The sequence below is a fragment of the Triticum dicoccoides genome, chromosome 4A (genome assembly GCF_002162155.2).
Source record: "Triticum dicoccoides isolate Atlit2015 ecotype Zavitan chromosome 4A, WEW_v2.0, whole genome shotgun sequence".
Taxonomy (NCBI): domain Eukaryota; kingdom Viridiplantae; phylum Streptophyta; class Magnoliopsida; order Poales; family Poaceae; genus Triticum; species Triticum dicoccoides.
This window is the reverse complement of record NC_041386.1, coordinates 125,400,522-125,411,018: the sequence shown is the minus strand read 5'-3', so window position 1 is coordinate 125,411,018 and position 10,497 is coordinate 125,400,522. Positions and strand designations below refer to the sequence as shown.

The following is a 10,497-nucleotide window of genomic DNA, read 5'->3' as shown; positions in this document are numbered from 1 at the left end:
GTCGCCGTCCGTTCGGTGCTAGATCAGATCTTCCGCGATTTGAATCGGCGCGAGTACGACTCCATCAACCGCTTTCTTGTAATGCTTCCGCTTAGCGATCTTCAAGGGTATGAAGATGCACTCCCTCTCTCTCGTTGCTAGCATCTCCTAGATTGATCTTGGTGACACGTAGGAAAATTTTGAATTATTGCTACGTTCCCCAACAGTGGTATCAGAGCCAGGTTTATGCGTAGATTCTATGCATGAGTAGAACACAAAGCAGTTGTGGGTGATGATTTGTTCAATTTGCTTACCGTTACTAGTCTTATCTTGATCTGGCGACATTATGGGATGAAGCGGCCCGGACCGACCTTACACGTACGCTTACGTGAGACTGGTTCCACCGACTAACATGCACTTGATGCATAAGGTGGCTGGCGGGTGTCTGTCTCTCCCACTTTAGGCGGATCGGATTCGATGAAAAGGGTCCTTATGAAGGGTAAATAGCAATTGGCATATCACCGTTGTGGTTTTGCGTAGGTAAGAAACATTCTTGCTAGAAACCCATAGCAGCCACGTAAAACATGCAACAACAATTAGAGGACGTCTAACTTGTTTTTGCAGGGTTTGCTATGTGATGTGATATGTCCAAAAGGATATGATGAATGATATATGTGATGTATGAGATTGATCATGTTCTTGTAATAGGAATCATGACTTGCATGTCGATGAGTATGACAACCGGAAGGAGCCATAGGAGTTGTCTTAATTTATTTATGACATGCGTGTCAATGAAAATGCCATGTAATTACTTTACTTTATTGCTAACCGTTAGCCATAGTAGTAGAAGTAATAGTTGGCGAGGCAACTTCATGAAGACAAGATGATGGAGATCATGATGATGGGGATCATGGTGTCATGCCGGTGACGATGGTGTTCATGTTGCACCTCGAAGATGGAGACCAAAGGTGCAAGATGATATTGGCCATATCATGTCACTTTATGATTTGCATGTGATGTTTGTCATGTTTTTACATCTTATTTGCTTAGAACGACGGTAGCATAAATAAGATGACCCCTCATTAAAATATCAAGAATTGTGTTCCCCCTAACTGTGCACCGTTGCTAAGGTCCGTTGTTCCGAAGCACCACATGATGATCGGGTGTGATACCTTCTAACGTTCACATACAAAGGGTGTAAACCAGATTTACACACGCAATACACTTAGGTTAACTTGACGAGCCTAGCATGTACAGACATGGCCTCGGAACACGGAAGACCGAAAGGTCGAACATGAGTCGTATAGTGGATACGATCAACATGAAGGTGTTCACCGATGATGACTAGTCTGCCTCACGTGATGATCGGACACGGCCTAGTTGACTCGGATCATGTATCACTTAGATGACTAGAGGGATGTCTATCTAAGTGGGAGTTCATTGAATAATTTGATTAGATGAACTTAATTATCATGAACATAGTCAAAAGGTCTTTGCAAATTATGTCGTAGCTCACGCTTTGGTTCTACTGTTTTAGATATGTTCCTAGAGAAAATTTAGTTGAGAGTTGACAGTAGCAATTATGCGGACTGCGTTCGTGAACTGAGGATTGTCCTCATTGCTGCGTAGAAGGGTAATGTCCTTAATGCACCGCTCAGTGTGTTGAACCTCGAGCGTCGTCTGTAGATGTTGGGAAACATCTGACATACACGTTTTGATGACTATGTGATAGTTCAGTGCATAATACTAACGGTTTAGAATTGTGGCACCAAAGACGTTTTTGAAACGTCGCAGAACATATGAGATGTTCCAAAGACTGAAATTGGAATTTTAGACTAGTGCCCACGTCAAGAGGTATGAGACCTCTGACCAAGTTTCTTAAGCCTGCAAACTAAGGGAGAAAAGCTCAATCGTTGAGCATGTGCTCAGATTGTCTGACTACTACAATCGCTTGAATCGAGTGAGAGTTAATCTTCAGAAGAGATAGTGATGGTTCTCCATAGTCACTGCCACCAAGCTATTGGAGCTTCGTGATGAACTATAACATATCAGGGATATACATGATGATCCTTGAGCAACTCGCGATGTTTGACACCGAGAAAGTAGAAATCAAGTAGGAGCATCAATTGTTGATGGTTAAACCACTAGTTTCAAGAAGGGCAAGGGAAAGAAGGGATACTTCATGAAACGACAAATCAATTGCTGTTCTAGTGAAGAAACCCAAGGTTGAACCCAAACCCGAGACTAAGTGCTTCTATAATGAGGGGAACGGTCACTGAAGCAGAACTACCCTAGATACTTGGTAGATGAGAAGGTTGTCAAGGTCGACAGAAGTATTTTGGGTATATGTTATATTAATGTGTACTTTACTAGTACTCCTAGTAGCACCAGGGTAATAAATACCGGTTCGGTTGCTAAGTGTTAGTAACTCGAAATAAAAGGCTACAGAGACTAGGTAAAGGTGAGATGATGATATGTTGGAAGTGTTTACAAGGTTGATGTGATCAAACATCACACGCTCCCTCTACCATTGGGATTGGTGTTAAACCGAAATAATTGTTATTTGGTGTTTGCGTTGAGCATAGACATGATTGTATTATGTTTATCGCCATACGGTTATTCATTTAAGGAGAATAATGGTTACTCTGTTCATTTGAATAATACCTTCAATGGTCTTGCACCTAAAATGAATGGTTTATTGAATCTCGATCGTAGTGATACACATGTTCATGCCAAAAGATATAAGATAGTAATGATAGTACCACATACTTGTGGCACTGCCATTTGAGTCATGTTGGTATAAAACGCATGAAGAAGCTCCATGTTGATGGATCTTTGGACTCACTCATTTTTAAAAGATTGAGACATGCGAACCATGTCTATTGGTAGATATGCATGAAGAAACTCCATACAGATGGATCGTTTGGACTCACTTGATTTTGAATTACTTGAGACATGCAAATCATACCACATGGGCAAGATGACTGAAAGGCCTCGTTTTCAGTAAGATGGAACAAGAAAGCAACTTGTTGGAAGTAATACATTTTGATGTGTGCAGTCCAATGAGTGCTGAGGTACGCAGTGGATATCGTTATGTTCTTACTTCACAGATAATTTGAGTAGATGCTGAGTATATTTACCTAATGAAACACAAGTCTGAATTATTGAAAGGTTCAAGTAATTTCAGAGTGAAGTTGAAGATCATCATGACAAGAGGATAAAATGTCTATGATATGATCATAGAGATGAATATCTGAGTTACGAGTTTGGCACACAATTAAGACGGTGTGGAAATTGTTTCACAACTAATACCGCCTGGACCACTATAGTGTGATGGTGTGTCCGAACATCATAACTGCACCCTATTGGATATGGTGCATACCATGATGTCTCTTATCGAATTACCACTATCGTTTATGGGTTAGGCATTAGAGAAAACCGCATTCACTTTAAATAGGGCACCACACAATTCCGTTGAGACGACACCGTATGAACTATGGTTTAGGGAAACCTAAGCTATCATTCCTTAAAAGTTTGGGGCTGCGACGCTTATGTGAAAAAGTTTCAAGCTGATAAGCTTGAACCCAAAGCGGATAAATGCATATTCATAGAATACCCAAAAATAGTTGGGTATACCTCCTATTTCAGATCCGGAAGCAAAAGTGATTGTTTCTAGAAACGGGTCCTTTCTCGAGGAAAAGTTTCTCTCGAAAGAATTGAGTGGGAGGATGGTGGAGACTTGATGAGGTTACTGAACCGTCACTTCAACTAGTGTGTAGCAGGGCACAGGAAGTTGTTCCTGTGGCACCTACACCAATTGAAGTGGAAGCTTATGATAGTGATCATGAAACTTCGGATCAAGTCACTACCAAACCTCATTGGTCGACAAGGATGCGTACTACTTCAGAGAGGTACGTAATCCTGTCTTGGAAGTCATGTTGCTAGACAACAATGAACCTACGAGCTATGGAGAAGCGATGGTGGGCCCGGATTCCGACGAATGGCTCGAGACCATAAAATCCGAGAGAGGATCCATGTATAAAACAAAGTATAGACTTTGAAAAGAACTACTTGACGGTCGTAAGGCTGTTGGGTGCAGATGGATTTTAAAAGGAAGATGGACAATGATGGTAAGTGTTACCATTAAGAAAGCTCGACTTGTCGTTAAGATGTTTCCCGACAAGTTCAAGGACTTGACTACGATGAGACTTTCTCACTCGTAGCGATGCTAAGAGTTTGTTGGAATTATGTTAGCAGTTACTGCATTATTTATGAAATCTTGCAGATAGGATGTCAAAACATTGTTTCCTCGGCAATTTTCTTGAGAAAAGGTTGTATGTGATACAACCAGAAGGTTTTGTCAATTCTGTAAGATGATAACAAGTATGCAAAGCTCCAGCAATCCTTCTAAGGACTGGAGTAAGCATCTCGGAATTGGAATGTACGCTTTGATGAGATGATCAAAGATTTTGGGTTTATACAAAGTTTATGAGAAACTTGTATTTCCAAAGAAGTGAGTGGGAGCACTATAGAATTTTTGATGAGTATATGTTGTTAACATATTGTTGATCAGAAATGATGTAGAATTTCTGGAAAGCATGCAGGGTTATTTGAAAAGTGTTTTTCAATGGAAAACCTGGATTAAGCTACTTGAACATTAAGCATCAAGATCTATAAGGATAGATCAAAAACGCTTAATAGTACTTTCAAATGAATACATACCGTGACAAGATTTTGAAGGAGTTCAAAATAGATCAGCAAAGAAGGAGTTCTTGGCTGTGTTACAAGGTGTGAGTATTGAGTAAGACTCAAGACCTGACCACGGTAGAAGAGAGAGAAAGGATGAAGGTCGTCCCCTATACTTTAGACGTAGGCTCTACAGTATGCTATGCTGTGTACCGCACCTGAAGTGTGCCTTGCCATGAGTCAGTCAAGGGGTACAAGAGTGATCTAGGAATGGATCACATGACAGCGGTCGAACTTATCCTTAGTAACTAATGGACTAAGGAATTTTCTCAATTATGGAGGTGGTAAAAGAGTTCATCGTAAAGGGTTACGTCGATGCAAACTTTGACTCTAATCCGGATGACTCTGAGTAGTAAACCGGATTCGTATAGTAGAGCAGTTATTTGGAATAGCTCCACATAGCGCGTGGTAACTACATCTACAAGATGACATAGAGATTTGTAAAGCACACATGGATCTGAAAGGTTCAGACCCATTGACTAATAAACCTCTTTCGCAAGCGAGATATGAACAAACCCCATGTGTGTTGGATTCATTACAATCACATAGTGATGTGAACTAGATTATTGACTCTAGTGCAAGTGGGAGACTGTTGGAAATATGCCCTAGAGGCAATAATAAAATGGTTATTATTGTATTTCCTTGTTCATGATAATTGTCTATTGTTCATGCTATAATTGTATTAACTGGAAACCGTAATACATGTGTGAATACATAGACCACAACATGTCCCTAGTAAGCCTCTAGTTGACTAGCTTGTTGATCAATAGATGGTTATGGTTTCCTGACCACGGACATTGGATGTCATTGATAACGGGATCACATCATTAGGATAATGATGTGATGGACAAGACCCAATCCTAATCATAGCACAAGATCGTATAGTTCGTCTGCTAAAGCTTTTTTAATGTCAAGTACCATTTCCTTAGACCATGAGATTGTGCAACTCCCGGATACCGTAGGAATGCTTTGGGTGTGCCAAGCGTCACAACGTAACTGGGTGGCTATAAAGGCACACTATGGGTATCTCTGAAAGTGTCTGTTGAGTTGGCACGAATCGAGACTGGGATTTGTCACTCCGTGTGACGGAGAGGTATCTCTGGGCCCACTCGGTAATGCATCATCATAATGATCTCAATGTGACTAATGAGTTAGCCACGGGATCATGTGTTACGGAACGAGTAAAGAGACTTGCCGGTAACGAGATTGAACGAGGTATGGGGATACCGACGATCGAATCTCGGGCAAGTAACATACCGATAGACAAAGGGAATTGTATACGGGATTGATTGAATCCCCGACATCGTGGTTCATCCGATGAGATCATCGTGGAACATGTGGGAGCCAATATGGGTATCCAGATCCCGCTATTGGTTATTGGCCGGAGAGATGTCTCGGTCAAGACTGCATGATTCCCGAACCCGTAGGGTCTACACACTTAAGGTTCGGTTACGCTAGAGTTGTTATGGGAAATAGTATGTTGTTACCGAAGGTTTTTCGGAGTCCCGGATGAGATATCAGACATGATGAGGAGTTTCAGAATGGTCCGAAGGTGAAGATCGATATATTGGATGAAGGGTATTGGAGTCCAGAATTGTTCCGGGGGTACCGGGTGACGACCAGCGTGTCCGAAAGGGGTTTCAGAGGGCCAGGCAAGCGTTGGGGGCCTTATGGGCCAAGGGAAGGGGCACATCAGCCCACTAAGGGGCTGAGCGTCCCTCCCACCCCATCTCACGTAACTTGGAGAGGTGGGGGCACCTCACCTAGGGCAGCCACCCCTCCCAGCTTGGGGGGCAAGTTTCCTAGGGGTGGGGGCGCCCAAACCCATCTAGGGTTTTCCCTGTGGCCGCCGCCCCTCCCCTAGGGAACCCTAGGGCTCCTCCTCCACCCCCCTTCCCCCTATATATAGTGAGGGAGAGAGAGGGCAGCCGCACACCCTTCCCCTGGCGCAGCCCCTCCCTCCTCCAACTCCTCCTTCTCCTCCGTAGAGCTTGGCAAAGCCCTGCAGGAATACCACAAACTCCACCACCACGCCATCGTGCTACCGGAGTTCTCCCTCAGCTTCTCCTCTCCTCTTGCTGGATCAAGAAGGAGGAGACTTCCCCGGGCTGTACGTGTGTTGAACGCGGAGTCGCCGTCCGTTCGGCGCTAGATCGGATCTTCCGCGATTTGAATCGCCGCGAGTACGACCCCATCAACCGCGTTCTTGTAACGCTTCCGCTTAGCGATCTTCAAGGGTATGAAGATGCACTCCCTCTCTCTCGTTGCTAGCATCTCCTAGATTGATCTTGGTGACACGTAGGAAAGTTTTGAATTATTGCTACGTTCCCCAACATCCACACATGTATCTGAGTTTCCGATCAATACAATTCTAGCATGGATAATATACGTTTATCATGAACATGAAAATATGATAATAACCAATTTATTATTGCCTCTAGGGCATATTTCGAACAATTTATACTTCTGATAAACTTTTGCAATAGACCGAAAACTTTTTCCAAAAATGTATACCTATAAAATTTTCATGCACATGTACAGTTTACCTTTTTATCAATAAAACACTCAACATATTCTTTCTCCACCAACTATCGCCGCAACCCCACTCCATTTTTGCCAGCTTAATTAGTGAAAGATCCGACTTGTAATCCCCCTTCCACCTCCGTGAACAAAGACTTTGGATTTCAAACACGTAAGGGTGCACGTGTACTATATTTCACACTAAACCTCTCTCCATATGACATATCTCTCATTGTAATATGTTAGTATCCCTCTCTCCTTACACCCTCTCTTTCACACCTATATATGTCTCTCGCTCCCAAACTCTATCCCACCCTCATTCTCTCTCTCTCTCTCACACACACACACACAGACATAGACACACACACTCCCTCTCCCACGACTTAAAACTTAATTTTGGCTCAGCTTAATTTACCGAGTGTTAACATTTGGCGGCTACAGTATATCCTAGAAGCCAAAATCCAGGCCAAGATTGTGCCAAAAACATTGCGATCAATCGAACCATCTATATGGTTACTAACTAGTTGTATCCCTTCTAACAAAGATTGACATGAAAGGGACATCTTACCAAGTTTTTCTTGCTGCTATGATCTCGACAATCTGGGAAATGTCAGATTGTAGAGATATTATTCTCTTCAGTGTATCACACATTTGTGCCCCCTGTAGCTGCTTCCGCTTGAGTCTGCTGGTGAATGATCCCATCTGCTATGTAACAAATGGACAAAAAGTTCTTCTATTGAAAGAAATATTAGTGTGACAATTTGTGGAATCTTCTTCATACATAGGCTGGTGACAAAAAATCATATTCCTTAACATAAAATACGATAAATAACCGACCTTATTTCTTAACAGATAAACTTCATAAATAGCTCCGGGTGAGCATTTGAAACATTTCCCATGCAATGATGGAAAAGAAATAAAACATATGGAATATTTCTGCTGAAATAAAACGTATGATAGGCAAAGGTCAAATGATCTATCTAAGAAAGGTTACCATATAAGTTAGCTTAAACAACCCGTGATGAGCATACACACAAAGAAGAGAAGATAACATTAGATGCCCCAAAAATTAAGTCTTGCATGGCATGTCAATCCAATATTAGAAAAATCCCAACCCATATTGGATGCCAATTTTCTAAAACGATTTCACATCACCTGTTATCAGGACAGTCAGTTTAAATCATGAAACATAAGTACAACATGTAGAAGATATTTTTATTTTGACCATACAATGCTATAGTACTTTCATCTTTAATTGTTGGTTAATTTCTGAAAGGTAAATATGAAAGAGGAAACTGCGAAAAAATAGATGAATTTATCCTTTCGAGCTTGTCAGAAGTAGATAATCTAGATTGCACAAAAATTGGATAACATAAGATCGTGAGAACTATCTTTGATTGAAAAGGCATTGTATATGATAACTTTCAACAGAACTAAGACACAAAAGGGGATTTACCATACTGAAATAATGCATATGTCATAGTACATCTGAAATAAGTAATTTATATACCAAGCTTTCACTGTATGCAAAACCTGCAACAGCATGAAACGAACACATACATCGATCAATCTGGTGCTGATATCATAATTATTGAAGTTAATTCCTTCAGCAATTCTCTGGGCAAAGCTGCAACAAGCCACGTACTACTAGTCAATCTGAGTATCTGGTCTGGCTCACTCCATCTTCTCCCCTGTTAATGCACCAGACTGCACCTTCTCGGCGACCGACGTGTCTTTCCTGCCATGCAGCTTGCCGACGAGCCTCCTGAGGGCGCTATCACAGCCCATGAGCACCCCGCCGATGCCGGCCAGCGTGATGCGCACGTCGGTGAAGAGTAGGCCCTTAGCCTCGGCCATGAAGCCGTCCACCACCTGATGGAAATATACCCTAGAGGCAATAATAAAGTTGTTATTATTATATTTCCTTATTCACGATAAAGGTTTATTATTCATGCTAGAATTGTATCGACCAGAAAATTAAATACATGTGTGGATACATAAACAAATACCGTGTCCCTAGTGAGCCTCTACTAGACTAGCTCGTTGATCAAAGATGGTTAAGGTTTCCTAACCATGGACATGAGTTGTCAGTTGATAACGGGATCACATCATTAGGAGAATGGTGTGATGGACAAGACCCATCCGTTAGCTCAGCATATGATCGTTCAGTTTATTGCAACTGCTTTCTTAATGTCAAATACATGTTCCTTCGACCATGAGATCATGCAACTCCCGGATACCGGAGGAATACCTTGTGCGCTATCAAATGTCACAACATAACTGAGTGATCATAAAGATGCTCTACAGGTATCTTCGAAGGTGTCTGTTGAGTTGGCGTGGACCGAGATTGGGATTTGTCACTCCGTATATCGAAGATGTATCTCTGGGCCCTCTCGGTAATACAACATCACAAGAAGTTTGCAAGAAAAGTGACTAAGGAGTTAGTTACTAGATGATGTATTACGGAATGAGTAAAGAGACTTGCCAGTGACGAGATTGAAATAGGTATGGAGATACCGACGATCGAATCTCGGGTAAGTAACATACCGACAGACGAAGGGAACTACGTATGTTGTCATAAAGGTTCGACCGATAAAGATCTTCGTAGAATATGTAGGAACCAATATGGGCATCCAGATCCCGCTATTGGTTATTGACCAGAGAGGTGTCTCAGTCATGTCTACATCAGTCTCGAACCCATAGGGTCCGCACGCTTAACGTTCGTTGGCGATATAACATTATATGAGTTATGTGAGTTGGTGACCGAATGTTGTTTGGAATCCTGGATGAGATAACGGACATGACGAGGAGCTCCGGGATGGTCCGGAGGTAAAGATTAATATATGGGATGCAGGTATTCGGGTTTCGTAAAGGCTTCAGAATGCATTGAAGTGCCGGAAGGGCACTAGTAGAAAACAGGGCTTTGGTCCAGGCCGGTCAGCCCATTAGTCCCGGTTCAGTCCAGAACCGGGACCAATGGGGGCATTGGTCCCGGTTCGTGAGCCCAGGGGGCCGGCCGGGCCATGTGGGCCATTGGTCCCGGTTCATCTAGACCTTTTGGTCCCGGTTGGTGGGATGAACCGGGACCAATGGGCCTCGCTCCTGGCCCACAACCATTGGTCCCGGTTCGTGCCTCAAACCGGGACTAAAGATTAGACTTTTAGTCCCGGTTTGAGGCACGAACCAGGACTAATGGGGTTGAGACCTTTAGTCCCGGTTCGTGCCATGAACCGGTACTAAAGGTCCCATTTT

At 42.6% G+C, this 10,497-nt stretch overlaps 1 pseudogene; it reads right to left on the bottom strand.

Annotated features, from left to right (window-relative positions):
* Positions 1-8,919: 8,919 nt before the first annotated feature.
* LOC119283447 overlaps positions 8,920-10,497 on the bottom strand; it is an 80,814-nt pseudogene continuing 79,236 nt past the window's right edge.